At 35.6% G+C, this 4385-nt stretch overlaps 1 pseudogene; it reads right to left on the reverse strand.

The window, feature by feature from the left end:
* The window catches only part of LOC107724095 (phospholipid hydroperoxide glutathione peroxidase, mitochondrial-like), a 4618-nt pseudogene extending 1236 nt beyond the window's left edge, over positions 1–3382 (reverse strand).
* Positions 3383–4385: the final 1003 nt, after the last annotated feature.

Raw genomic sequence — 4385 nt, forward strand, 5'->3', positions numbered from 1 at the left:
ATTTATTTTTTTTTTGGCGACAAACTTTAAATGAAAACCAGAAATATTACCTTGGCAACTAACTGAAAAAATAAAATAAAAAATACACTACATTTGAAGCACTAAAATTACTGATTGGAAATAAATAAACTACAACAAAATAAAAATAAACCTAAAAATAATATTTAAAAATAATAACAAAATTACTTCAAATTAAACAAATTAAAATGAAAACTGATCATGCAAATAAATGAATTTTGCATCTCTTGTTGGAAGATTAAATCTCACCCCACAACAGAAAATAATCCACTTACAGCTTCAGTTGTGTGACCTACTTACAGTCGTGACAGTGAGCGCTCTTACAGTCTGTGCAGCAGAACAAGTGTTCAGGACTGAATGGGCTTTAATTCACAATATAATGCCACAGCTATGTCTTCCTTTTTCTGAAGCATGTATGCATTGCACAGAACGCTCATCTTCTGTATGCATGGAATACTGTATCCCATAATGCAACATGCTTGAATTGACCTTTCTTTTTTTTAACCTGAAGCAGTATTAAAGATTTCAATATTGACTATTGAATTTTTACACAAAACTGGAAGAAAAAGCAAAAATAAAATCAATTTTGAGATGCAAACTGGATGCCACTCGCTGGATTAAACATGCAACGTAATCGGGTCATGTGGAGGCACTATATCATACAATACCACTATTTAAAATCTTGCATTGCATACTATTTAGTACGCAGAAGAGCATATATAACGCACTACACACTGGCGTTCAATTCCTGTACATACCTGCTTTCCAAACTGGTTGCAGGGGAAGCCCAGGATGCGTAAACCTTTCTCAGCGTACGTGGCGTGCATTGCCGCAAACTGAGTGTAGTTTACAGGAGTCCTACCTCATTTAGAGGCTACGTTAGTGATGATGCACACATAACCCCTGAAACACACAAACACACTTCTGACACGACGACCCAGATTTACAGAGCAAGATTACACTCAGCCAAAGACTAAAAATAATGCACAATGAAGAATGAGCATTAGGGGTATAATGTAGGTGAGGACAGCTGCTAAAGGAATAGTTCAGCCAAAAATTTAAATTTGCTGGAAATGCGCGAACCCTCAGGCCATCCAAGATTAGGATGAGTTTGTTTCTTCATCAGATTTGTAGAAATGTAGCATTGCATCAGTGTGTCTTGAGAAGATGTTTACAAGCAAAAACAGTTCAAAACAGCTCTAAACAAATATGTGGCTGGATTTTGATGTGAGAGACAACAGGAGATGGACTTTTTCACTGGAGGAAGCGTTATTATGTATCCTCAAGACATTAACTGATGGACTGGAGTGCTGTGGATTATTGTGATGTTTTTATCAGCTGTTTGGACTCTCATTCTGACGGCACCCATTCACTGCAGAGCATCTATTGCTGAGACACTGATGCAATGCTACATTTCTCCAAATCTGATGAAGAAACAAACTCATCTACATCTTGGATAACCTGAGGGTGAGTAAATGTTCAGCAAATTTTTATTTTTGGGTGAACTGTTCCTTTAAGCATCGCCACTGAATAAATGCAAGATAAAAAAAAGTTTCTCTGAAGAGGTGCAAAACTCTCCAGCATGATGCCTTATACTTAATACATAATATCAGGATTATTAGACAACTAGATTAGGAAGCAAGCTAGAGAATAGAAGAAATGCGGAGAATAGAAGTTTTTGTTGTTGTTGTTGTTGTTGTAATTAAACAATGTTAGTTTAATACTTCGGGGTTTATTCAGATCAGTAACCCTAAATATGAGCATTAGTAAAGTTATAAAGAAGCTTAAGCAAATCAAATCAAAGGTTTATAAATGCAGTGATCTGTTCACCTGTATTTCTCCAGAGACACTTCATTTCCATCGATGTCTTTGGCTGAGAACTCGTATATGGATCTGGCCGACTGCCAGTCGTTGGCTTGGGCACACTGTGATAAACAGAGAGAGGTCAAAGGTCACGGGGCATGACGAGTGTCTGCCAATCCCATCAAACTGATACACAATCATCTGCTACAAATCTATTCTGCAACTTCCTCGTGTGACAGCATAACTGATGAAATCTCACATTACAAGTCATCTTTGCCCTCTGACATAGTTCTGCGTGATTTTTTTGCTTGCGTATGCAGCACAAGAAACTTTATATGACTTTATTTGGGTTTCAGCATTAAAATGAGCTAGACACACTTTATAATATAGTGATAATGTCTAGAGCTCTTAATGCAGATTTTCCTGTGTCTGTGGGATTGTGTACAGAAAACACGGCTGTCAAACAGGATTCATCACACTTACGGGAAACACGTAAACATCCTACAGCTGAGACTAGTCAAAGCTAAACAGATCTGAGAGGCTTACCTGAGAGTCAAGACTATATGCCTCTATATGACAGATTCAAAAACACATTTTCATCATGCGAAACGAACAATTATACAAAAAAAAAAAAAAAAAACAACTTGAGAAAATATAGATGTAAATTTCATGCATGATCATCATAATAGAGAATAACACTGATTTTACTACAGATTTGAGAGAGCAAACGAAACACTGCGATTATGCCCATGGAGGCACTTTATGACAGCCAACATAAGTTTAACTAATTCAATTCTTTTAATAAATCACATTACACATCCATCTGGAGTGATTTTTATGTTGCATACTAATATTAAGACATCAAATCTTTTAGATCATATTAATGCACCTGCAACACTACAATAAAACATGCATCACACTCACTGGTGTATTTAGGAAACATGCATTGAGATTTAATAAAACCTAAACAATATAATAATCTTTGAATACTACTGATAATAAAATCCATTCCAAATAAAGAATTTATAATTGATTACTCTTAATAAAATCAACGTTATCACTGGTTAGTCTTAATAATAAACACACATAACTGCGTAACTGATGATTAACTTACTTTTAATAATAAACCTAGATAATGACATTATCATTGACTATTCCTGGTTGACAAACCAGGCCTAAAAACTCCGTCTGCTGTCTTTTTGTTAAAAATACAGGAACAAAACGAATATAAATTGATTTTAAGGCACAACTAAACCCACAGAGTCATGATTACATCATTAAAGCTAACGGCTAATGTTCCTCCACCGGAGTGAATTAGCGGAGACACACAAGTGCCACAAATAAACACGCCGGACTTTGACCTACTAACAGCAACTACGTTAACTAGCTGTCCGACAACACAAGTTAGTCTAAACACTCGTTAAACAGCAGGTGAAGGTGTTGTCTGGTATCTTACCATGGCTCTAGCGAAGCTCTTGCTCCCCAGCGCCCCGATCAACAGCGCCCGCTGAAACAACCACATAGTACTGCGGCACGAAGCCCCGCCCATCTACGGGCAAGACACGCCTTTTCTGTCAGCATCGGCCAATCAGAAACGCCTTATGCAAAAACGTGCATTGCGTATATATTTATTCGTTATTAAAGTACAAAAATATTTAAAGACAAAACCGCCACAGTTTACAGATCATCTCTCATTCATTTCTCAAAAACTCTATATTCATGAAAAATATTTTATTTTAAATATATTTTATTAAATATATGTCTCCAAACAGGTGCTGTGGTCTTTGGTCTCAATAAAATACATTTTTTATTTTTTTTATTATTTCATTACAATTGCAAAATGTATGAATGAAAAGTAGTTAAAATATATATAAACAATATTTGATATTTAAATATTAAATGAAAATAAAACTACATTTATTAAATTTTTAAATATATGCACATGCTCACATGCCAGGACTGCGGTAAAACCAGACTGTATAAAAACACCGGGTAAAACCTTATTTTGTGCCTGGCAATGAATTCGACACCACCCAGGGGTCCTTCATCTCCACTGTGAGCACGTGACTGATGACAGGAAGTTGAAGTTTGAAAGCAAGCATGTTGTTTTAGAACCTTCAGTCAAACGCGCTGATGGATGACGAGGAGGAAACTTATCGATTATGGAAAATCCGTAAGACCATAATGCAGGTGTGTAAACTCTTCTGCGTCTATAACTCTCGCTTGGTAGTGGTTTACAGTAAACACGTGGTCATCATAAGATTAACAGAAGCCTGTATGTAAAGTCAAATCGTTTACACGGGCATGGAACAAGACAAAAAAACGAATCTAAAATAAAATATAATTATGAATACAGACTAAGGGAAGTGAAATGATAGGAATAATGTCGAGATTCAGTAACAGACATTGACTGTAGCAGGAGAACTCGCATATAAACGTGAATCCACGAAATTAAGAGAATATAAACATTAGAATCAATTTCACACATTTTAGATCAGGCGTCTAAAGATCTAAAATAAATACAAATGATTAAAATGAAAGAAATAATAATAAAACACAAATTA

The sequence above is a fragment of the Sinocyclocheilus rhinocerous genome, unplaced genomic scaffold (genome assembly GCF_001515625.1).
Source record: "Sinocyclocheilus rhinocerous isolate Xijiao unplaced genomic scaffold, SAMN03320098_v1.1 scaffold102, whole genome shotgun sequence".
NCBI lineage: Eukaryota > Metazoa > Chordata > Actinopteri > Cypriniformes > Cyprinidae > Sinocyclocheilus > Sinocyclocheilus rhinocerous.